This window comes from Primulina eburnea, chromosome 8, assembly GCF_022965805.1.
Source record: "Primulina eburnea isolate SZY01 chromosome 8, ASM2296580v1, whole genome shotgun sequence".
Taxonomy (NCBI): domain Eukaryota; kingdom Viridiplantae; phylum Streptophyta; class Magnoliopsida; order Lamiales; family Gesneriaceae; genus Primulina; species Primulina eburnea.
The window spans coordinates 25,611,726-25,639,058 of record NC_133108.1 but is presented as its reverse complement, the minus strand read 5'-3'; positions in this window follow the sequence as shown (position 1 = coordinate 25,639,058).

Genomic DNA, 27,333 nt, shown 5'->3' with positions numbered 1-27,333 from the left:
CAATATCGAATACATAGTATCAATGACTAACTCAATTCACAATCTGTTCTGATCAATACTCAATTCAGTGCATAATCTGATCAATATCTGAACACTATACAATCTGACTCATATCAATGATATCACAATATAATCGAATTCATATCTGAATCTGAACAATCTAATTTAACTGATGTTTCGACGGCATAACAATACTGTCTTGATAACCCCGTCAGTCTAAACATCACAGATATAATATCAGACTTCGTAATCAATAACAATATCAGTCATAATCTCAATAACAATACAAATCTGACATGAAATCTCAGTCAAATCAACTCTGAAATTCATAACAAATACAGAAACAATCTGTTCTTCAATCTGACTTCGATTATACAATATTTACGGTAGCAGAAACGTCATATCTGATTCATATTCAATTCTGACAACATCATAATTACAAAACATCTCAAAACGTAATAAAACTTACGTCCTTGTGTAGCTCGAGTCGAGAGGAGTTCGATACTGCGTTCGGATTCGAATTCTGATGCACGGATTCTTCGAAATCACAATCTAAAAGGCGTAAGGGTTTTTCCTCTCCAACCTTCGACCCTTTTCTGAAATTCTGAGAGAAACCACGTGTAACTATCAGATATATACTGCATGCAACCGAATAAAACGTGGCATAGTTTTTCTTGTTGCATGTAAGACCGCGGGTGCGGTGAGTGTAAGGAGCGCGGGTGCGCTCAAGCGGTGATCCTAGCCATTCTCTCGGCAGCTCATACCGCGGGTGCGCTTCTTGCAAGACCGCGGGTGCGGTGTCATCAGCGCGGGTGCGCTCCGTCTAATACCGCGGGTGCGGTGTGTCTACGGGATTTGTACTTCATTTTCTGCACATGCACCGCGGGTGCGGTCGTGCTAGCACCGCGGGTGCGGTCGTGCAAACTTCTAAATTCTAGCTTTCTGATCATGCAACACCTGGTTTCTCAAATCTTTCTTCCCTCATTGCATGTCATGCATTCTCATATCTTTCGAGTCTTACATTAACGAAGATTAACAATCTTGGTTTATCAATTCTATAATTCTTGGGCATTACAAATACTAAAACCAATAAACACGACTCTTAACATCTAAACCAAATAACCCAATAAACATACGAAGACTTAAACCGTACCGTACACCGAGCTAGGCTATTACAATTATCATCTCTCATGGTTCGACCAACGCTTGCAGACAGGATTAAGGTCGAACAAAATACAAATAATGAATTACAGCAATTGAGGCCGCGAGATGAAGAAAAAAGAAATTAGAACTTTGAATTGATTGGGGAAGGAATATGGACATATCGAGGGAGATTGTGTGTGCCAAAGCAAGGAACGATCAGAACCGACATTCTTATTGATGCTCATGCTACTCCTTATTCGATCCATCCAGGAGGCACAAAAATGTACAAGGATATGTAACCATTATTTTGGTGGCCAGGTATGAAAAAGGACATTGCTCAATTTGTTGCACAATGTCTAACTTGCCAACAGGTCAAGACTGAACATCAAAGACCAGCAGGACTTCTGAAATCACTACCCATTCCTGAATGGAAATGGGAGCATATTACAATGGATTTCTGAAATGGGATCGGTTACGGTGGCCGGAAGCGCAACGGAAGTTTAAAAATCGAATTTTAAGGGAAAAATTTCGGCCACCATGCATTTGGTGTAGCAAATACAAAAACACAACTATGTCATACATAGGGTGTAAGAAAATCGTTACCTATCAACCTCTTGAGGTTGATGATGGCTCCAACTAAGGTGTAAACACCTTAGCTCTTGTATGGTATGAAGAAATCTACAAGCTTCCTCCTACCTTGAATCTTTCCTTCAAATTAGGCCCACCACCGATCCCCTCATATTTTGCACTAGAAAAATATGAGGATTTTTCAAAGAGAACTGTGGTGTTCCTCAACAAATTGAAGAACAAAAATGAGAGAAAAATGGAGGAGAAAGATGAGAAATTTTCGGCCAGTGAGAGTGTGGGAGGAGAGAAGGAAGACTAGACTTGGTTGTGGGAAAAGTTGTTCCAAAAAGTTGCATGCCATGCCTTGAAAACTCAAAAAGTAGTCTCCCAACCTTTCACCTCCCATGCATGCATATTATATGATTTTTAACACATTAAAAACCATGGACTAAATTTAATTATCTCAAACATATTTGAGACTAATTAAACATTACTTGAATTTACCCAAGTCCCACTAGTTAAATAATTAATTTAAATTGAGCTCTACAAGACTCAATATAATTTAATTAATTCAAAACTTGAATTAATTTAATTATTTGGACTCTACTAGGTCCACTAGTGTTTAATTAATTCAACACTTGAATTAATTTAATTTAGTCCATAATAATATTTATGAAAATCACAATTTTCAAATACATTATTCACTTGGCCAAATTTTAATTTAGGAACACTTCCATAAATTAAAATTTACATTTCTCTCATAGAAGTCATACTTTTATTTTTCTTTACACTTATAAACTCATTTATAAGTCGTTCAACACATTGAACTATTTTCTCCTTTATAGAAGTCATACTTCTAATTTTCCTTACGCTTATAAACTCCTTTATAAGCCGTTCAACACATTGAACTATTTTACTTCTCAACGGGATCTAGAAAGCTAGTACTTGTGTGGCCCTCAATGGTTCATTGATACAACTAGCCGTGGGTTCACATCTCCATGTGATTCGGACTAAACATGTCCTTATATGAGCATACCCCAATTGCTCCATTCTTACTTATCAACTCCTTGATAACAAGAACGTCAGAACTGAAGTCTGATAGTACCCAACCAATAATGTTAAACGCCTAGCAGCACCGCTTACATGATTCCCTAGGTATCAAATGATAGTGCCTGCAAGAACCATTCTATTATGGTTAGCGTACAGTACGGTCCCTTCTACTCATATATCCCGATCGATTCGACAACCATTGGTTTATCGAGAGTTGTCAATGAATCGATACTATGTGTCATGTCGTAGTTGCATCGATGGTGTAATCTATGAAACCCTTTCATAATTACCACCATACTCTGGCCAGAGATTTCAACCTACTAACACATGAAAACACATAGGATATCCATACCCGAAGGTAAGCGGTGAATCCCCGACTACAATGCATCGACTCCTATGTGTTTCGACAGAACACCCAACCTTGCCACCTGATGACCCCATGAGAGTCGGTAAACAAGTCAAAGTGTAATTCTAGCACATAGAGTCTCAATGTTGTCCCGGGTCATAAGGACTAATTCTGTACAACCATAAACTAGGACATTTCCACTCGATAAGTGAGAACCACTTGGAAAGTCCTTTTATGGAGGGTTGTTCAGTGCACTCTACAAGGAACACCTATCTGCATGTTCGGACATCACAATGTCCCCTACCAATGAAACATGGTACTCACATCGCAGATACTAGTCTCGAACTCTAGCGGCCTATATCCTTCTTAGTGGCGGCTGAATCGACTAGGAACCGTTTAGAATATACAGTATTACAAATATGAGTTTCATGATACTCATCATATGAGCATCTCATATTCTTTCTACCATTTGTATATTCAAGGGCTTTATCTATGCAACTAGCATGGGTATACAGATAAAGATGTGCCAAAATAATAATATCAAATATTACTAAAATAAAGATTGTTTATACATAGAGTTTCATTGTGAACACTCGGCCAACACTTGGCTCGACGGGCACCAACTCTAACAATCTCCCACTTTAACTAGAGCCAACTACCCATATGCTTTAAACCCATTGATTCGCGATGCTTGTCGAATAATGGTCCAGGTAAAGGCTTAGCTAGTGGATCAACAACATTATCTGCGAAGCCGACTATGTCCAAAGACACTTCTTCCTTTCCACAATCTCTCCGAGGATGTGGTACTTTCTCAATACATGTTTGGACTTCTGATGAGACCTAGGCTCCTTTGCTTGAGCTATAGCTCCCGTGTTGTCACACAACACCGGGACAGGAGCAACTTCATTAGGAATGACGTCCAACTCTTAGACGAAATTCCTTATCTAATCAGCCTCCCTTGCTGCATCCGATGCAACAATGTATTCGGCCTCTGTGCTGGAATCCGCAGTATTGTCTTGCTTGGAACTCTTCCAAGAGACAGCAGCACCATTGAGCATGAATACAACCCTAGAGGTTGACTTCGAGTCATCGATATCGCTTTGGAAGCTAGAGTCGGTGTAGCCTTCCAATTTTAGTTCTCCACCACATAGACCAAGAACAATTTATTGGTCTTTCTCAACTCCTTGAGGATGTCTTTCACAGCTTTCCAGTGTGGAAGACCAGGGTTTGATTGATATCTACTCACTACACTTAGTGCGAAAGCCACGTCAAGTCGTGTAGATATCATCCCATACATGATGCTACCAATCGCAGATGCGTAAGGAATGCTTTGTCATCGCCGCTATCTCTGCATCAGTCTTGAAAGACAGACTTGGATAGGGACACGCCATGACACATTGGTAGATGTCCTCTCTTGGACTTATCCATCGAGAACCTCTTCACGATGGTATCAATGTATGTGGACTGGGTGAGACCAAGCAATCTTTTCGATCTATCTCTATAGGTCTGTATCCCAATACAAAAGATGCTTCACCCAAGTCCTGCATCGAGAACTTACTCGCTAACCATATCTTAGTTGATTGCAACATTCCTACATCATTCCCAATGATTAGAATGTCATCAACATAAAACACCAGGAATGTCACACACTCCCACTGACCTTCTTATACACATAGGGTTCCTCAGGATTCTTAGCAAAACCAAACTCTTTGATCGTACTATCGAATCTAAGGTTCCAACTCCTAGATGCCTGCTTTAGACCGTAAATAGATCTCTGAAGTTTGCATAACATATGCTCACTTTCGATAGATGTAAACCCTCCAGGTTTGAGACATGTAAATCTCTTCCTTAATATCCCCATTAAGAAAGGCTGTCTTGACATCCATCTGCCATATCTCATAGTCATACCATGCAGCTATGGCTAGCAAAATCCTTATGGACTTGAACATTGCAACTGGTGAAAAGGTTTCCTCAAAGTCAACTCCTTGTCTTTGAGTATATCCTTTTGCCACCAATCGCGCCTTGAAGGTCAATACCTTCCCATCCGTCCCAAGTCCCTATGGGAACCTTTCCCTCAGGTGGATCCACGAGATTCAACACTGAAAGCGGACCGGTTACGGTGGCCGGAAGCGCAACGGAAGCACAAAAATCGAATTTTTGAGGGAAAAATTTCGGCCACCCTAAGTTCTTGTGCAATATTTACAAAAACACATTCATAGGGTGTTTTAGAATTTTTGCCTATCAATCTTTAAAAGATTGATTGTGGCTCCAACTTTGTTGTCAAACAACAAAGCTCTTCAAGGCATGAAGATCTACAAGCTCCTCCTCCAAGTCCTTGAATCTTTCCTTCAAATTAGGCCCACCACCAAACTTAAATGATCCACCTTACACTTGCACTAGAAAATGTAAGGCATTTTTCAAAGAGAAGTGTGTGTAATCTTCAACAATTGAAGAACACAAAATGAAGAAAAATGGGAGAGAAAGGAAGAGAGGATTTCGGCCATCACATGTTGGAGGGGAAGGAGAATGAGTTAATTCCTTGTGTTGGTTGTGAGAAAAGCAAAAAGCAAAAGGTGCATACCTTGCATTATTTTAATAAAAAGTAATCTCCAACCCTTCACCTCCCATGCATGCATATAGTATAGTTTTTAATCAAATTAAAAACTTTGGACTAAATTTAATTATCTCAAACATATTTGAGACTAATTAAACATTACTTGAATTTACCCAAGTCCCACTAGTTAAATAATTATTTTAATTGAGCTCTACAAGACTCAATATTATTTAATTAATTCAACACTTGAATTAATTTAATTATTTGGACTCTACTAGGTCCACTAGTGTCTAATTAATTCAACACTTGAATTAATTTAATTTAGTCCATAATAATGTTTATGAAAATCACAATTTTCAAATACATTATTCTTTTGGCCAAATTTTAATTTTAGGAACACTTCCATAAATCAAAATTTACATTTCTCTCATAGAAGTCACACTTCTATTTTTCTTTACACTTATAAACACATTTATAAGCCGTTCAACACTTTGAACTATTTTCTCCTTTATAGAAGTCATACTTCTAATTTTACTTCTCATCGGGATCTAGAAAGCTAGTACTTGTGTGGCCCTCAATGGTTCATTGATACAACTAGCCGTGGGTTCACATCTCCATGTGATTCGGACTAAACATGTCCTTATTCGAGCATACCCCAATTGCTCCATTCTTACTTATCAACACCTTGATAATAAGAACGTCAGAACTCAAGTCTGATAGTACCCAACCAATCACGTTAAACGCCTAGCAGCATCGCTTACGTGATTCCCTAGGTATCACATGATAGTGCCTGCAAGAACCATTCAATTATGGTTAGCGTACAGTACGGTCCCTTCAACTCATATATCCCGATCGATTCGACAACCATTGGTTTATCGAGAGTTGTCAGTGAATCGATACTATGTGTCATGTCGTAGTTGCATCAATGGTGTAATCTATGAAACCCCTTTCATAATTACAACCATACTCTGGCCAGAGTTTTCAACCTACATACACATGATACACATAGGATATCCATACCCAAAGGTAAGCGGTGAATCCCCGACTACAATGCATCGACTCCTATGTGTTTCGACAGAACACCCAACCTTGCCACCTGATGACCCCATGAGAGTCGGTAAACAAGTCAAAGTGTAATTCTAGCACATAGAGTCTCAATGTTGTCCCGGGTCATAAGGACTAATGGTGTACAACCATAAACTAGGACGTTTCCACTCGATAAGTGAGAACCACTTGGAAAGTCCTTTAATGGAGGGTTGTTCAGTGCACTCTACCAGGAGCACCTCTCTGCATGCTCGGACATCACAATGTCCCCTACCAATGAAACATGGTACTCACATCGCAGATACTAGTCTCTAACTCGAGCGACCTATATCCTTCTTAGTGGCGGCTGAATCGACTAGGAACCGTTTAGAATATACAGTATTCCAAATATGAGTTTCATGATACTCATCATATGATCATCTCATATTCTTTCTACCATTTGTATATTCAAGGGCTTTATCTATGCAACTAGCATGGGTATACAGATAAAGATGTGCCAAAATAATAATATCAAATATTACTGAAATAAAGATTGCTTATACATAGAGTTTCATTGTGAACACTCGGCCAACACTTGGCTCGACGGGCACCTACTCTAACACACACTTGGTTCGAATGCATGGAATTCATCTCAGATTCCATTGCTTCAAGCCATTTAGGATGAATCGGCATCAGATAATGCTTCCTTGAAGGTCCTTGGATCACATCCATGAATAGGCTCATCATGGCCCTCCTCAAGAAGCAGACCATACCTCATAGGTGGTCTCGAGACTCTCTCGGATCTTTTAGGAGCTTGTATCTCCTCACTTGGCTCTTCGGGTGTGGGTTCTATAATTGTGGGTGTCTCTCGAACCTCTTCGAGTTCTATCATCTCCCATTTTCTATCCAATAGAATTTCCCTTTCCAAAAAGGTTGCATTCCTAGAAACAAACACCTTTGTTTCTTGGGGATGATAGAAGTGATATCCAACTGAATTCCTTGGATATCCCACAAAGTAACATAAAATGGATCGACTATCCAATTTATCTCCCACTACCTGCTTCATAAGCAGGGCACCCCCATATTCTAAGATAAGAATACTCTGGAGGTTTACCCATCTATATCTCATATGGTGTATGCCTTTGAATGGACATTTAGTGAAATATCTTTTAATTTTAAGTTATAGAGATCGTTTTCAAGTTCTCAAGTACCAATTAAACATTCATTCTTGTAAATTTTGCAAACACCTTTGCTAAATAGACAAGAATATCCATCTTTATCACAATATAAATGGAAATAATGTTTTTCACCAAAAAGGTACAAACAAAACATCTCTTAAAAATTAACTTAAAATCATTGTTCAACATTAAGTAAACATTTCTTAAGGTCTTGGCAGCAACTCTTGCTCCATAGCCATTCTCAAGAAGGTCTCACCTTCCCCTAAGCTACCTACTTCTTCCCATCACCTGTAACCCATTACAGAGATGTGTCATAACCGGTATCTAATACCCAAGAAGTAGAGTTAATTGAAATGTTTACTTCAATTTAGAACATACCGTTTCCAGAACTCTTCTGGGCCAGATATTCCTTGCAATTTCGCCTCCAATGTCCAGGCTTCTTGCAGTGATGACAAGCATCACTAGTCTTGTCAGCCTTAACTGGTGTGGCTGCCACAACGGGATTCGGAGATTGCCTCATCAAGGGCACGTTCTTCTTGGGACGTTGGAAAGAACTCTTCTTTCCCTTCCCATGTGGATCAATCTTCGTACCAGATGAAGAACCCACATAAAGAACCAACTTCTCTTTCTTGATGGTTGATTCAAACGTAACAAGCATATTCACCAACTCCTCAAGGGTCGGCTCCATCTTGTTCATGTTGAAGTTCACCACAAAAGGATCAAATGAGCTAGGCAATGATAACAGCAACACGTCGGTGGTCAACTCCGAAGGCAAGATCATATCCATGCCAACGAGCTTATCCACGAGCCCAATCAACTTCAGGCCATGCTCATGAACCGAGGCCCCATCTCGCATGCGCATAGTGATCAGCTCCTTGACGGTAGCATGCCTAAGAGGCCGAGTCTGCTCACCAAAGAGCTCTTTGAGGTGCTTATGAATGTCAGCAGCATTCTTTGCACCCTCAAAACGCCTCTGCAGCTCATCATTCATAGAAGTCAGCATATAACACCTGGCTATCAAGTCATGGTCACACCATTCCTTGTAAGCCTGCAATTCCTCAGGATTGCAGTCAGTCGGAGCCTCAACAGGGGGCGACTCAGTCAGTGTATATGATACCCTTTCCGAATTCAAGACGATTTTCAGGTTTCTTACCCAAGTGAGGTAATTAGGTCCAGTTAATATGTGTTTGTCGAGTATTACAGATATCGGATTGCGCATTGAAGACATTGTCAATTTGTACTGAAAAGTAAAACAGATAAATGTTGATGGCTATTTTAAAATATTTAATAAGATATGAAGCATGGACTTTTACTTCATAAATATTTGCTCCCACTGTTTTGACATCTTTCACTACCCTCTAGTGAAAACGGGAAACATCTTTCCTCAGTAGGTACGTAAGGTCCAATTAGCGAATTATGATCCCGAATAATATCAGCCAATCACAATTCCTAAAAGGTAGTTTCCAATTGCATCACAATGCAACCCTCTACGTAAACTTTTGTCTCACGTTTGATTAATATGACGTCGTTCATATTCACGTGTCAAGCCTTACCCATCGATGTTGAACCTTAATGGACGGTCGCCATGAGTTCCCCCAATAATATGAGCCGAAATCATGGGAGTTCCACGTAGTTCACATCACCATGTCAATGGATGTCACAGCTTTCCGGCACCCAAAGCTCCCCCAATAATATGAGCCGAGCCCCGAGTACGGGTAGCGTTCATCATGCACCCATTGTCAACGGAAGACATGGAAATTATAAACAAATTTATAATTCCCCTTTTCGGGCTTGATATTAGTTTTGAATCTTATTCAAAATGAGGGTTTTAATTTTGAAAGGTCTCATCATTAATTTTATTTTAAAAGCTCGCCATGTTTGATCGTATGTTTGCCGGATTCATGCAACTTTGTTATTAACATAATAATAACGCACATACTCATTATTTATAACATATCATGCATATATTATAAACAGTAAACAAACAAGGATGATCAATCGCCCCAATACTAATGGCCCGTGTGAGCTAAACATGGGCCTAGGTCCAATCCTAGGGTAAATGCACGGGATGCAATGCAACTATTACATTAGCTTCCAATATTTACATGTCTTCGATCTCCATAATCATCATGGCCACCATCTTCCAATCTTGATCATCCACTATACTAATATTTACAAATAAATATCCATGGCAAATAGGGATACATCTCATGGGGTGGGAACGGGCCATAAACCAAGCCCACTTTATAAATTGATAATTATTACAATCATTCAACACAAAATATCCTAGCATACACCTAGCAAATTGGGCTTGGGCTTTTGATCATCCTTCATGCATAATATCACATATCATACACCATCAATTAATTATCACAATAATTAATTGATCCAATATTATATAACTTGATCCAATCACTAACCGCCACGATTATAAACTAAATTAACAAAGTATACAAACACCTTTGTCTACTTTCCAATTAATTTATTTATAACCGAATTTCTTGTAAATCACCATTTACTATAAATATTTAAAGTCCAACTTAAAATATTTATTTCATGAGAAAATATTTGCAACTTTTGTAATTTTAAACTTAAGGGCCCAAAAACTTATTTTTCACCAAAAACATTTTCGGCCCATTTAAAATTCACAAACATGTTAGCCATCCAATGGCCCAACTGCTCAAGGCCCATGACACTTTGATAATCCAAAACACTTTTGGAAACCCTAGTCGTCATTGCCGTCGCCGGAGCTCCGTCGCCGGATTGCGGCAACAAAATTTTTTTTTTTTTATTTTGATAGGGCATTTCGGGCAGCCCCTCGGGCAGCCCTTGCTGCCCGTTTCAGGCAGCCCCTCGGGCAACCCGAGGTGCCCGAAATGGGCAGCATGTTGCAGCCGAAATTTTTCTCCAAGATGGCCTCGATTTTTGATGCAAAAAATATCTCAAGCGGTTAGAAATCAATCTCAACATAATATCTTGTATTTGCTACACAAAAACGTAACCATAGCTCGGATACCACTTGAAAGGGGATCGGTTACGGTGGCCGGAAGCGCAACGGAAGTTTAAAATCGAATTTTAAGGGAAAAATTTCGGCCACCATGCATTTGGTGTAGCAAATACAAAAACACAACTATGTCATACATTGGCTAGTTTACATATAACAATAGCTATCAGTCCAGTATTGGAATGGCACCGTATAATGCATTATATGGTAGAAAATGTCGATCTCCAGTACATTGGGATGAAATAGGAGAAAGGAAATTATTAGGCCCTGAATTGGTACAACAGACAGCCGAATTGGTAACCAAGATCAGAGAAAGAATGCACACCGCCAAGAGTCGACAGAAGAGTTATGCTGATGTGCGACGTTGTCGATTGGAATTTCAAGTTGGTGACCATGTATTTGTAAAGATATCACCATTGAAGGGCATTTTACGTTTTGGTAAGAAAGGAAAATTGAGTCCAAGATATATCGGTCCATTTGAAATCTTGGAAAGAATAGGAGACAGAGCCTACCGAGTTGCTTTACCACCGAACTTGTCAAATGTTCATAATGTTTTTCACGTTTCCTTGCTACGAAAGTATTTGGCCAATCCTTCTCATGTTCTTCATTATGAACCATTGGAGCTTGCATCGAATCTCTCATATGAAGAACGACCGGTCCAAATCCTTGATAGGAAATCAAAAGTGTTACGAGGCAAGGAAATACCTTTGGTGAAACTACTATGGCGCAACCATGCAATTGAAGAAGCAACTTGGGAGCGAGAAGACGAGATCCAACAGAGATATCCTGAATTATTTGGTACGTCAAATTTCGAGGACGAAATTCTTTAAAAGATGGGAGAATTGTAATACCCGGTTACTCGTACAAATGATAATAATGCGTTTATGTCATTTATTATGTAGTATTTAGCTCATTAGATTTCACGTGATGATTGAAGTATCAATATTGAGATTGAACATGAGTTTTATATTGTCTATGGTGTATCGAGAATGAATAAATAGTTATAGTAAGATGTGTAGGTGATGGTAGTGTAATGGAATTTGTGGGAAATGAGATGTAAATATGGTAGTTCGTACGGGTTTTAGCATAATGATTTGAATATTGATCCAAATTTAGTAAATGCTACAACTTTCACGTAAGGCCATAACCATTAGAAAGCTAAGATATAATGCTACAACTTTCACGTTTTGGGTTTTGTCCAAATCATTGTGAAAGACAAGCCAAAAGTGCCCCGAAGTGTGTCGCGTATAACGTCATTCCTTCACTGACACATGTTAGGAGAATAGTCATAACTTTTTACTCAGACCTTCAAATGACCTGAAACCAATTGGAGATTCAATCCAAGAATAGGGCTACAACTTTCTAGTTTACCATTTTTTCAGATTATGAAGGGAAGAACCGTTTCTGAAGCGATTTTTGATGAAACAGGGTGCAGAGTCGAAACCTGTGCGCCCGGGCCGAGGTAAATATCCGCCCGGGCGGCCCTGCATAGAAAAGAAAATTTTTTGGACCGAGAGTTACCCGCCTGGGCGGTAAAATATGTCCGCCCGAGCGCTGCTTGCTGTATAAAAAGATAAGGATCGACTTTTCCAAGCATTCCTACCATTCTTACCTTCATTTACAGCAAGAACACGAAGTAAAACAAGAAATCTTCCTCCCAAAAGCTCCCTTTTTCATTCCTTTCACAGAATTGAAGTTAGAATTAAGTTCTCCATCACAAGAACTTCATAAGGGTGTAAGTTTTCATCTTTTTAATGGTTGTTATACATGTATAAGACCATATAGATATAGTGATTGGATTTTTGATATATTTGACAGTATAGCAGCGAGATACATCGTCTCAAACAAGTACTCGTACGCTTGGACTGTAAGTTGGCATGTTCTTGAAGTAATATATGAGTAATATTATGATTTCAAACACTTCCCATTGATTATTGCTATATGTACATTGTTAGTATCTTATTGATGAAAACATAGCAGCACATTCCATTGTTATATATTAAATATGTAAGAAACTCATGAATATTGATGATAGGTGCTATGTAATGAACATGAACATGAACATTGAAAGGAAAAGGACTGATTTTACATGATATAGAGCTTGTTGACATCATGGGTGGTTTTAAGTCCACCAAAGCTATTGGCCAATATATGTTCATGGGGCGTGGGGTTGCCAAAGGTTGCTCCCTGACGTCCAACACAGTAGTAGCTATATAATAAAGCAAACACGGTAGTACAGGTCAACTAATGAGGCTCAAGTACAAAAATGAACATGAATATATGCTATGACATGGTTTAAAGATTCATTGTTGTCACGACATGATATGTAGTTCTTTCGACGCATATTGATACGTACAAGTGCCAACTTATTGAGTTTTTTAAACTCACGTAGCTCATGTATTACAGGATCAGGTAGTGAAGAGACGTAGGATGCCGGTTCGCCAATGGATGCTAGTGACGTGCCCTACCTCGACAAGAACCGGGAGTTATTATTGTATAGCTTCCGCATATGTATTGTAGTAGATTTTATAGGAGGGTTTGAAACAAGTTCCATGTGATGGATGATGATACAAAGTATGTTTGTATATGAGAATATGTTCATAAGTGTGTATGAATAGTATGGCTTGTGTTTTTGGTGTATACAAAATATAGGGACATCATGCCAAAATTTTTATAATCCGTTAAAGTGATGCCTCTTGTTTGACTTGCTTCATACTATAGTTATATCATTCAAACCTTATTCTGATTATGGTAATTATGCTAAGTATAGGGTAAGGGTGTCACAATTAGGTTGAATGGCATGCCTAGGACTATTGATTCTGGTCGCGATGTTAAATTCTTGAGTTACTTTTGGAATACTTTATGGGTTAAACTTGGCACAAAATTGTTGTTTTCTACTACTTGTCATCCTCAAACGGATGGACAAACTGAAGTTGTCACTAGAACTTTGGGAACACTTTTGCGTGCTATTCTTAAAAAGAACTTGGATTGACATTTCTAGGGACTTTATTTTGGGGTTGCCTAGGACTAAGAAGAGGAGGGATTCTATTTTTGTTGTTGTGGATAGAATCTCTAAGATGGCACATTTTATAGCTTGTCATAAAACCGATGACGCTTCAAACATTGCGGATTTGTTCTTTAGAGAAGTCGTTAGGTTGCATGGCATACCTAGGACTATTGATTCTGGTCGCGATGTTAAATTTTTGGGTTACTTTTGGAATACTTTATGGGCTAAACTTGGCACAAAATTGTTGTTTTCTACTACTTGTCATCCTCAAATTGATGGACAAACTGAAGTTGTCAATAGAACGTTGGGAACACTTTTGCGTGCTATTCTTAAAAAGAACTTGGATTGACATTTCTATGGACTTTATTTTGGGGTTGCCTAGGACTAAGAAGGGGAGGGATTCAAGTTTTGTTGTTGTGGATAGATTCTCTAAGATGGCACATTTTATAGCTTGTCATAAAACCGATGATGCTTCAAACATTGCGGATTTGTTCTTTAGAAAAGTCGTTAGGTTGAATGGCATGCCTAGGACTATTGATTCTGGTCGCGATGTAAAATTCTTGAGTTACTTTTGGAATACTTTATGGGTTAAACTTGGCACAAAATTGTTGTTTTCTACTACTTGTCATCCTCAAACGGATGGACAAACTGAAGTTGTCACTAGAACTTTGGGAACACTTTTGCGTGCTATTCTTAAAAAGAACTTGGATTGACATTTCTAGGGACTTTATTTTGGGGTTTCCTAGGACTAAGAAGGGGGGGATTCTATTTCTGTTGTTATGGATAGATTCTCTAAGATGGCACATTTGTAGCTTGTCATAAAACCGATGATGCTTCAAATATTGCGGATTTGTTCTTTAGAGAAGTCGTTAGGTTGCATGGCATGCCTAGGACTATTGTGTCTGGTCGCGATGTTAATTCTTGAGTTACTTTTGGAATACTTTATGGGCTAAACTTGGCACAAAATTGTTGATTTCTACTACTTGTCTTCCTCAAACGGATTGACAAACTGAAGTTGACACTAGAACTTTGGGAACACTTTTGCGTGCTATTCTTAAAAAGAACTTGGATTGACACTTCTATGGACTTTATTTTGGGGTTGCCTAGTTCTAAGAAGGGGAGGGATTCTATTTTTGTTGTTGTGGATAGATTGTCTAAAATGGCTTATTTTATAGCTTTTCATAAAACCGATGATGCTTCAAACATTGCGGATTTGTTCTTTATAGAAGTCGTTAGGTTGCATGGAGTGCCTAGGACTATTGTTTCTGGTCGCGATGTTAAATTCTCGAGTTACTTTTGGAAGACTTTATGGGCTAAACTTGGCACAAAATTATTGTTTTCCACTACTTCTCATCCTCAAACGGATGGACAAACTGAAGTTGTCAATAGAACTTTGGGAACACTTTTACGTGCTATTCTTAAAAATAACTTGGATTAACATTTCTATGGATTTTATTTTGGGTTGCCTAGGACTAAGAAGGGGAGGGATTCTATTTTTGTTGTTGTGGATAGATTCTCTAAGATGGCACATTTTATAGCTTGTCATAAAACCGATGACGCTTCAAACATTGCGGATTTGTTCTTTAGAGAAGTCGTTAGGTTGCATGGCATGCCTAGTACTATTGATTCTGGTCGCGGTGTTAAATTCTTGGGTTACTTTTGGAATACTTTATGGGCTAAACTTGGCACAAAATTGTTGTTTTCTACTACTTGCCATCCTCAAACTGATGGACAAACTGAAGTTGTCAATATAACGTTGGGAACACTTTTGCGTGCTATTCTTAAAAAGAACTTGGATTGACATTTCTATGAACTTTGTTTTGGGGTTGCCTAGGACTAACAATGGGAGGGATTCTATTTTTGTTGTTGTGGACAGATTCTCTAAAATGGCACATTTTATAGCTTGTCATAAAACCGATGATGCTTCAAACATTGCGGATTTGTTCTTTAGAAAAGTCGATAGGTTGATTGGCATGCCTAGGACTATTGATTCGGGTCGCGATGTTAAATTCTTGAGTTACTTTTGGAATACTTTATGGGCTAAACTTGGCACAAAATTGTTGTTTTCTACTACTTGCCATCCTCAAACTGATGAACAAACTGAAGTTGTCAATAGAACGTTGGGAACACTTTTGCGTGCTATTCTTAAAAAGAACTTGGATTGACATTTCTATGAACTTTATTTTGGGGTTGCCTAGAACTAAGAAGGTGAGGGATTCTATTTTTGTTGTTGTGGATAGATTCTCTAAAATGGCACATTTTATAGCTTGTCATAAAACTGATGATGCTTCAAACATTGCGGATTTGTTCTTTAGAAAAGTCGTTAGGTTGAATGGCATGCCTAGGAATATTGATTCTGGTCGCGATGTTAAATTCTTGAGTTACTTTTGGAATACTTTATGGGCTAAATTTGGCACAAAATTGTTGTTTTCTACTACTTGTCATCCTCAAACGGATGGACAAATTGAAGTTGTCACTAGAACTTTGGGAACACTTTTGCGTGCTATTATTAAAAAGAACTTGGATTGACACTTCTATGGATTTTATTTTGGGGTTGCCTAGGACTAAATAGGGGAGGGATTCTATTTTTGTTGTTGTGGATAGATTGTCTAAAATGGCACATTTTATAGCTTTTCATAAAACCGATGATGCTTCAAACATTGCGGATTTGTTCTTTAGAGAAGTCGTTAGGTTGCATGACATGCCTAGGACTATTGTTTCTGGTCGCGATGTTAAATTCTCGAGTTACTTTTGGAAGACTGTATGGGCTAAACTTGGCACAAAATTTTTGTTTTCCACTACTTCTCATCCTCAAACGGATGGACAAACTGAAGTTGACACTAGAACTTTGGGAACACTTTTGCGTGCTATTCTTAAAAAGAACTTGGATTGACACTTCTATGGACTTTATTTTGGGGTTGCCTAGCTCTAAGAAGGGGAGGGATTCTATTTTTGTTGTTGTGGATAGATTGTCTAAAATGGCACATGTAAGGCTCGAGAATTATTCGTTGTCATTGATGTTAGACTTGTGGAAATAAGAATGCATGAATTATGAGATTTTGAGCAGCAGGGCCGAAGCTACACCGCACTCGCGGTGTTAGGGATACAGCACCCGGGGTGCATTGAGAGGAAATTAGTGAAATTGTGCGAACAGACACCGCACCCGCGGTGTTAGCAAGACCGCCCCCGCAGTGTGAGACCGCACCCGCGGTCATGTAAGGACCGCACCCGCGGTCTAGGTGCTGCACTGTTAGATTAATTTGCCGTGAGCACTGCGCACCCGCGCTCTTGAGTTGCCGCACCCGCGGTTTGCATGCGAAAATGCCACCTTTGAATTTCGTGTTGACACATGGCTTGGGGTATATAAGCTTGCATGACACCTCATTTTCTTCATCTGATCAGTAAGTAGGAACCGAGAGAGCTTGGAGGGAGGAGCTTTCATTCTTTTGATCTTTAACTTGAGAGTTTGAATGATTTAGCCATCCGATTTATATTCCGAGTTAAGATTTGTGATCCTTGCATCGTTGGCTACGAAAGGATGTAAGTATATTCCATTTTCAGCATGTTTCGAAATAATGATGTTGGGGAAATTCAGATTTGAGTTAAAATATGAGTTCGTGATATATTGAGCATTATATATTCGTTGTCGGATCGATTTTCGGACACCGTAGGCTATTGTTTCGATTTTCAGCATGTGTTAAGTTACGGTTGTTCAGATTTCAGCCTATGTATTGAGGTGTGATGAGATTATGAGTTGATTATGATCGAGTATGATATTCTTGAGTTATCGGTATCGAAGAATTATGCCGTTACGCCGTCGAATTGCATTGAAACCGATGTTAGCTTTGTATATTGATTTGTTTGAGATGTATATGATTGAAGTGCACATTGTTTATGCCATTTCAGATTTGTATTGGCTATTGTGAACTCGAGACTTCGACTACGACACCGACTATTCGATAAGAAAGGTATAACTCATGTGGTCACGGGATTGCACAACTCGATTCAGATTTGATACGAGTTTCCCTAAATCACATACTAGATTGTTATTACATTTGATTATGTAATGCCTTGTTTATTGATTTATATTCGAGTCTGAGATAGGAGAGATTGGCAGACTTGCCAAAACTAGACATTTCGGTGTATCGACGCATAGGAGCAGATTTGCTATATGTGTAGACCCTCGATACAGAGTTGACCGAAGTCTAGGAATAAGACGTACCGTCGCCCCGAGTGATTGGGTAGGTGACAGACCGTCTTATTCACACCGGGATCCCTAGATTAGAAATGAGTCGAGTCAAGATTTGAATGTTGAATACAGATTTGTATTCTTCTACATGTTTAGATTTTATTCATGTTAATTGATATATGCTATGCTTTTTTACATGATTTATGACATTGCATGCATCCATGTTTTATACTGGGATATGTTCTCACCGGAGTTATCCGGCTGTTGTCGTGTCTGTATGTGTGCATGGCAACAGGTGGGGCAGGATCGGGGTCACGAGCTAGATGAGAGATGATGATAGCGTGGAGATTTCGGGCATTGAGATTACTAGTGTTTCCTTATGAAACTTGTACTACTTATGTTTGTAGTTGTCATTTGAACACTAGTGAATGTTTGTACGAACAGACATGTATGTACATTATGTTGTTTATTTCAGTTAACGACATGTTATGCTTTATCTAAACATTTGAATTAATGTTAAAAGAAAATTTTTGACCCACATTTTCGAACAAAGATCCAATTAAATCCCAAAAGAATTGGGTTAGAGCCCGGGTCCCCACAACAGGTGGTATCAGAGCCGTAGGTTCTGTAGACTGAGATAGAGTAGTATGAGCGGGGTAGATCGAGTCATCTTCCTTGCTTTTGAGATGCTAGCATGCTTTATTGCTTTCCCTATTATATGTTGTGTTGTATTATCTGAATTGATTTACAGCATTTCAAGCCTGAATCAGAACCGATTCTCGATCAGAGTCTATGATCAGAGGAGGGCTGAGACAGATGATATTGATTGGGTACTAATAAGTTTGATAATCAGATTTATGCCGCCTAGACGAGTGCCACAGCCAGAGCAGGGTAGCACATCAGGTGCACAGATGGATGTTACCGCTACACCGATGGAGACCTTATTGAAGAGATTTCAGTCTTTCCATCCGCCTACCCTGAAGGGCACAGAGAGTGCAGTAGAGTGCGAGAGCTGGCTCGATGATATCGAGATGTTGTTTGAGTCTTTGGCTTACACTGACGAACGACGTGTGAAGCTGATAGGGCATCAGATGCAAGAGGTTGCCAAGAGCTGGTGGTTGACGACGAAGAGAGCCTTGGAGCACCGAGGCATTGATATCACGTGGAAAGTTTTTAAAGATGAGTTCTACCAGCGATTCTTCCCCGTTTCCTACCGAAAGGATAAAGGAGCTGAATTTGCAAATCTGAGGCAGGGACAGTGGAATATCAAGGAGTATGTGGCTAAATTTTCTGCATTGCTACGATTTGCACCGCATGTGGCCGGAAACGACGAGGCAGTGGCCGATCATTTCATCAACGGGCTGAATCCCGATGTCTTTACTTTGGTGAACACGGGCCGGCGTAGTACTTTTTCGGAGGCACTGAACCGAGCGAAGGGAGCAGAGGCTGGCTTGATCAGGCAGCGAGGAGCTTCCTAAGGTGTTCAGGGGCAGAGACCGCCACAGTCCACGACCGTACAGTTTCCACCACCTCCTCCTCGTTTTGACAGTGGAGCTAGTGGTAGTGGCAAGAAGGATTTTCTGAAGGCTAAAGGCAAACAGTTTAAGAAATCTGGGAGCAGTTCATCGAGTTCGAGTGGATCTCGACAGAGAGGTCAGGGGTCAGAGAATAGTGGCGTATACTGTGGTTCGTGCGGAGGGCGACATGCGACGGAGCAGTGTCAAGAAGTTCTGGGACGCTGCAACATCTGTAGGCAACAGGGACACTTCACCAGAGTTTGTCCCCAGAGAGGTGCACAACGATTCCAGAGCACAGGATCATCAGCACCAGCGCCACAGATGGAGAGACAGGCATCCTCTGTGCACTCCTTTCAGCCACCCTCCACACAGACTCAGCAAAGACCAGGAGGTAGTCAGACTGTGAGTCAGCCTCCCAGACAGCAGGCACGTGTCTTTGCCCTGACAGAGGAGCAGGCGCAGGAGGCGCCAGATGACGTCGTTGCAGGTAACTGTTTTCTTTGCGGTTATCCTGCATATGTGTTGATTGACACAGGGGCATCTCATACATTTATATCTGAACATTTTGCATTGAGACATTCATTGCCTGTTGAGTCGTTGTCGACAGTAGTGTCTATAGCTTCTCCGTTGGGAAGTGGTTTGATATCTGTGACTACTGTTAGACACTGTATGCTTCAGTTTGAGGGGCATGAGATTGATCTTGATTGTGTAGTACTTGGTTTAGCTGATTTTGACTGTATAGTTGGCATAGACATGTTGACCAAGTACAGGGCCACTGTAGATTGTTTCCACAAGATTGTCAGATTCAGACCCGACATGACAGATGAGTGGAAATTCTACGGCAAGGGTTCCAGATCTCGGATTCCCTTAGTATCTGCCCTGACTATGAGTAGATTGTTACAGACAGGAGCAGAGGGGTTCCTCATTTATTCAGTAGACCTACTGAAGTCGAGCCCAGCATTGGCAGATTTGCCAGTGGTTTGCGAGTTTGCAGATGTTTTTCCTGATGAGATTCCAGGGTTGCCTCCGGTTCGAGAGGTTGATTTCAGCATAGATCTTATGCCCGGTTCTGTTCCTATTTCGAGAGCTCCGTATAGGATGGCGCCGATAGAGCTGAAAGAGTTGAAAGCACAGTTGGAGGATCTTCTGTCCAAGGGATATATCAGACCCAGTGTATCTCCTTGGGGTGCTCCGGTGCTTTTCGTTAGAAAGAAAGATGGTTGGATGCGACTGTGTATTGATTACAGACAGTTGAACAAGGCAACAGTGAAGAACAAATATCCGTTGCCGCGCATCGACGATTTATTTGACCAGTTACAGGAATCTTCGGTATATTCGAAGATTGATTTGAGATCAGGGTATCATCAGCTCCGAGTTAGAGACGTTGATATTCCAAAGACTGCATTCCGAACCAGGTATGGACATTACGAGTTTGTTGTTATGCCTTTCGGTTTGACGAATGCACCTGCGGTGTTTATGAGTTTGATGAACCGCATTTTTCAGAGATATTTAGATGAATTTGTGATTGTGTTTATTGACGACATTTTGGTGTATTCGAAGAGTTTGACTGAGCATGCAGATCATCTGAGAATTGTATTGAAGACTTTGAGGAATGAGCGGTTGTATGCCAAACTGTCCAAGTGTGAATTCTGGCTGAGACAGGTTGTCTTCTTGGGGCATATTATATCTTGAGATGGTATTGCGGTAGATCCGAGTAAAGTTGAGGCTGTAATCAGTTGGCCGAGACCGACTTCTGTGCCTGAGATACGCAGTTTCATGGGTCTAGCCGGGTATTATCGACGTTTTATCCGAGATTTCTCCAGTATAGTGAAGCCTATCACTCAGTTGACCCAGAAGAATATGCCATTTGTGTGGTCCGAAGATTGTGAAGCCAGTTTTGTAGAGCTGAAGAAGAGGCTGACTAGTGCGCCTGTCTTGACGATTCCTGCAGGTACAGGTGAGTTCGTTGTATACTGTGACGCATCTCACAGAGGGTTAGGATGTGTTCTTATGCAGCGAGGGCACGTGATAGCATACGCCTCTAGACAGCTGAAGCCACACGAGACTCGTTATCCGATTCATGATCTTGAATTGGCGGCGATTGTGTTTGCACTTAAGATCTGGCGTCATTATCTGTATGGCGAGAAATTCGAGATTTATTCCGATCATAAGAGCTTGAAGTATCTCTTTTCTCAGTCAGAGTTGAACATGAGACAGCGACGATGGCTTGATCTGTTGAAAGATTTTGATTGCGAGATCAAGTACCATCCAGGAAAGTCGAATGCAGCGGCAGACGCCTTGAGTCGAATGGTATGTTCTTTGTCCTTGTCGACTATAGGTGTATCGAGTTTAGTAGAAGATTGTTGCTTGTCTGGATTGACATTTGATACAGAGAGTAGACCGCTGCGACTTGCTGCGATTCAGATTGAGCCAGATCTGATTTCGAGGATCAAAGAAGCACAAAGAATTGATCCGAGCGTGCAGAGATCGATTGATATGGTCAGAGCTGGTCATATATCAGAATATCAGGTCAGAGATTCTGTTCTGTATGTGAATAACCGCTTAGTAGTGCCAGAGATTTCAGATTTGAGACGACAGATCATGTCGGAGGCACACTGTAGTCGGTTCAGCATTCATCCTGGTGGTAGGAAGATGTATAACGACTTGAAGACACAATTTTGGTGGAAACAGATGAAGACAGACATTGCAGAATTCGTGTCTAGATGCCTAAATTGCCAGCGGGTGAAGGCAGAAAGAAAGAAGCCCGGAGGTTTACTTCAGAGTTTGTATGTTCCTGAATGGAAATGGGACCACATTTCCATGGACTTCGTGACGAAGTTACCTCGATCTTCGCGGGGCTGTGACGCGATTTGGGTTGTGATAGACAGACTGACCAAATCAGCGTGTTTTATTCCGTACAGGATGACCTATCGACATGATCAGATGGCAGAGTTGTATGTCAAGGAGGTCGTCAGATTGCACGGTGTGCCGAAGTCGATAGTATCAGATCGTGATCCACGATTCACTTCTCACTTTTGGCACAGCTTGCAGCAGTCTTTGGGTACGACTCTACACCTGAGCACTGCTTATCATCCCCAGACAGACGGACAGTCAGAGCGGACTATCCAGACTTTAGAGGACATGCTGAGAGCTGTAGTACTAGATTTTGGTACTAGTTGGCAAGACTCATTGCCGTTGTGTGAGTTTTCATACAACAACAGCTATCAGACGAGCATAGAGATGGCACCGTTCGAAGCTTTATACGGAAAGAAGTGCAGATCTCCGTTGTACTGGGATGATATTTCTGAAGTACCAGAGTTAGGGCCTGATATGATTCGTGAGATGACAGAAAAAGTGAAGATCATTCAGAAACGAATGAAGACGGCACAGGATAGGCAAGCGAAGTACGCAAATATTAGACGTAGACCGTTAGTATTCGAACAGGGAGACAGAGTATTTCTGAAGATTTCACCTTTCAGAGGCGTTGTCAGATTTGGCAAGCGAGGAAAGTTGTCTCCTAGATACGTCGGTCCGTATGAGATTCTTGAGAAGATTGGCGATCGAGCTTACAGACTTGCTCTTCCTCCTTCATTGTCTGGTATACATGACGTTTTTCATGTATCGATGTTGCGCAGATACATGCCGGATGATTCTCATGTCATTCAACCTGAAGAAGCCGAGTTAGATCAGACTTTGAGCTATGTTGAGCGACCGATTCAGATTCTTGATCGGAAGGAGAAATAGCTTAGAACCAAGACTATTCCGCTTGTGAAGGTTCAATGGAATCGTCATGGCGTCGAGGAAGCGACTTGGGAGACAGAGTCTGAAATGAGACAGAGGCATCCCGAGCTATTCTTATGATGTGAGTCTTTCTTCCCACTTTGACTTTACTGTTTTGTGTATACTTGCGTGATTACTGGTTTATGAGTTCGAGGACGAACTCTTGTCTAAGAGGGGGAGAAATGTAAGGCTCGAGAATTATTCGTTGTCATTGATGTTAGACTTGTGGAAATAAGAATGCATGAATTATGAGATTTTGAGCAGCAGGGCCGAAGCCACACCGCACCCGCGGTGTTAGGGATACAGCACCCGCGGTGCATTGAGAGGAAATTAGTGAAATTGTGCGAACAGACACCGCACCCGCGGTGTTAGCAAGACCGCCCCCGCAGTGTGAGACCGCACCCGCGGTCATGTAAGGACCGCACCCGCGGTCTAGGTGCTGCACTGTTAGATTAATTTGCCGTGAGCACAGCGCACCCGCGCTCTTGAGTTGCCGCACCCGCGGTTTGCATGCGAAAATGCCACCTTTGAATTTCGTGTTGACACATGGCTTGGGGTATATAAGCTTGCATGACACCTCATTTTCTTCATCTGATCAGTAAGTAGGAACCGAGAGAGCTTGGAGGGAGGAGCTTTCATTCTTTTGATCTTTAACTTGAGAGTTTGAATGATTTAGCCATCCGATTTATATTCCGAGTTAAGATTTGTGATCCTTGCATCGTTGGCTACGAAAGGATGTAAGTATATTCCATTTTCAGCATGTTTCGAAATAATGATGTTGGGGAAATTCAGATTTTAGTTAAAATATGAGTTCGTGATATATTGAGCATGATATATTCGTTGTCGGATCGATTTTCGGACACCGTAGGCTATTGTTTCGATTTTCAGCATGTGTTAAGTTACGGTTGTTCAGATTTCAGCCTATGTATTGAGGTGTGATGAGATTATGAGTTGATTATGATCGAGTATGATATTCTTGAGTTATCGGTATCGAAGAATTATGCCGTTACGCCGTCGAATTGCATTGAAACCGATGTTAGCTTTGTATATTGATTTGTTTGAGATGTATATGATTGAAGTGCACATTGTTTATGCCATTTCAGATTTGTATTGGCTATTGTGAACTCGAGACTTCGACTACGACACCGACTATTCGATAAGAAAGGTATAATTTATGTGGTCACGGGATTGCACAACTCGATTCAGATTTGATACGAGTTTCCCTAAATCACATACTAGATTGTTATTACATTTGATTATGTAATGCCTTGTTTATTGATTTATATTCGAGTCCTGAGATAGGAGAGATTGGCAGACTTGCCAAAACTAGACGTTTCGGTGTATCGACGCATAGGAGCAGATTTGCTATATGTGTAGACCCTCGATACAGAGTTGACCGAAGTCTAGGAATAAGACGTACCGTCGCCCCGAGTGGTTGGGTAGGTGACAGACCGTCTTATTCACACCGGGATCCCTAGATTAGAAATGAGTCGAGTCAAGATTTGAATGTTGAATACAGATTTGTATTCTTCTACATGTTTAGATTTTATTCATGTTAATTGATATATGCTATGCTTTTGTACATGATTTATGACATTGCATGCATCCATGTTTTATACTGGGATATGTTCTCACCGGAGTTATCCGGCTGTTGTCGTGTCTGTATGTGTGCAAGGCAACAGGTGGGGCAGGATCGGGGTCACGAGCTAGATGAGAGATGATGATAGCGTGGAGATCTCGGGCATTGCAGATTACTAGTGTTTCCTTATGAAACTTGTACTACTTATGTTTGTAGTTGTCATTTGAACACTAGTGAATGTTTGTACGAACAGACATGTATGTACATTATGTTGTTTATTTCAGTTAACGACATGTTATGCTTTATCTAAACATTTGAATTAATGTTAAAAGCAAATTTTTGACCCACATTTTCGAACAAAGATCCAATTAAATCCCAAAAGAATTGGGTTAGAGCCCGGGTCCCCACAGCACATTTTATAGCTTTTAATAAAACCGATGATGCTTCAAACATTGCGGATTTGTTCTTTAGAGAAGTCGTTAGGTTGCATGGCATGCCTAGGACTATTGTTTCTGGTCGCGATGTTAAATTCTCGAGTTACTTTTGGAAGACTGTATGGGCTAAACTTGGCACAAAATTGTTGTTTTCCACTACTTCTTATCCTCAAACGGATGGACAAACTGAAGTTGACACTAGAACTTTGGGAACACTTTTACGTGCTATTCTTAAAAAGAACTTGGATTAACATTTCTATGGATTTTATTTTGGGTTGCCTAGAACTAAGAAGGGGAGGGATTCTATTTTTGTTGTTGTGGATAGATTCTCTAAGATGGCACATTTTATAGCTTGTCATAAAACTGATGACGCTTCAAACATTGCGGATTTGTTCTTTAGAGAAGTCGTTAGGTTGCATGGCATGCCTAGGAATATTTATTCTGGTCGCGATGTTAAATTCTTGGGTTACTTTTGGAATACTTTATGGGCTAAACTTGGCACAAAATTGTTGTTTTCTACTACTTGCCATCCTCAAACTAATGGACAAACTGAAGTTGTCAATAGAACGTTGGGAACACTTTTGCGTGCTATTCTTAAAAAAAACTTGGATTGACATTTCTATGAACTTTGTTTTGGGGTTGCCTAGGACTAACAATGGGAGGGATTCTATTTTTGTTGTTGTGGATAGATTCTCTAAAATGGCACATTTTATAGCTTGTCGTAAACCGATGATGCTTCAAACATTGCGGATTTGTTCTTTAGAAAAGTCGTTAGGTTGAATGGCATGCCTAGGAATATTGATTCTGGTCGCGATGTTAAATTCTTGAGTTACTTTTGGAAAACTTTATGGGCTAAACTTGGCACAAAATTGTTGTTTTCTACTACTTGTCATCCACAAACGGATGGACAAATTGAAGTTGTCACTAGAACTTTGGGAACACTTTTGCGTGCTATTCTTAAAAAGAACTTGGATTGACATTTCTATGAACTTTATTTTGGGGTTGCCTAGGACTAAGAAGGGGAGGGATTCTATTTTTGTTGTTGTGGATAGATTCTCTAAAATGGCACATTTTATAGCTTGTCATAAAACTGATGATGCTTCAAACATTGCGGATTTGTTCTTTAGAAAAGTCGTTAGGTTGAATGGCATGCCTAGGAATATTGATTCTGGTCGCGATGTTAAATTCTTGAGTTACTTTTGGAATACTTTATGGGCTAAACTTGGCACAAAATTGTTGTTTTCTACTACTTGTCATCCTCAAACGGATGGACAAACTGAAGTTGTCACTAGAACTTTGGGAACACTTTTGCGTGCTATTCTTAAAAAGAACTTGGATTGACACTTCTATGGACTTTATTTTGGGGTTGCCTAGGACTAAGGAGGGGAGGGATTCTAGTTTTGTTGTTGTGGATAGATTGTCTAAAATGGCACATTTTATAGCTTTTCATTAAACCGATGATGCTTCAAACATTGCGGATTTGTTCTTTAGAGAAGTCGTTAGGTTGCATGACATGCCTAGGACTATTGTTTCTGGTCGCGATGTTAAATTCTCGAGGTACTTTTGGAAGACTTTATGGGCTAAACTTGGCACAAAATTGTTGTTTTCCACTACTTTTCATCCTCAAACGGATGGACAAACTGAAGTTGTCAATAGAACTTTGGGAACACTTTTACGTGCTATTCTTAAAAAGAACTTGGATTAACTTTTCTATGGATTTTATTTTGGGTTGCCTAGGACTAAGAAGGGGAGGGATTCTATTTTTGTTGTTGTGGATAGATTCTCTAAGATGGCACATTTTATAGCTTGTCATAAAACCGATGACGCTTCAAACATTGCGGATTTGTTCTTTAGAGATGTCGTTAGGTTGCATGGCATGCCTAGGACTATTGATTCTGGTCGCGGTGTTAAATTCTTGGGTTACTTTTGGAATACTTTATGGGCTAAACTTGGCACAAAATT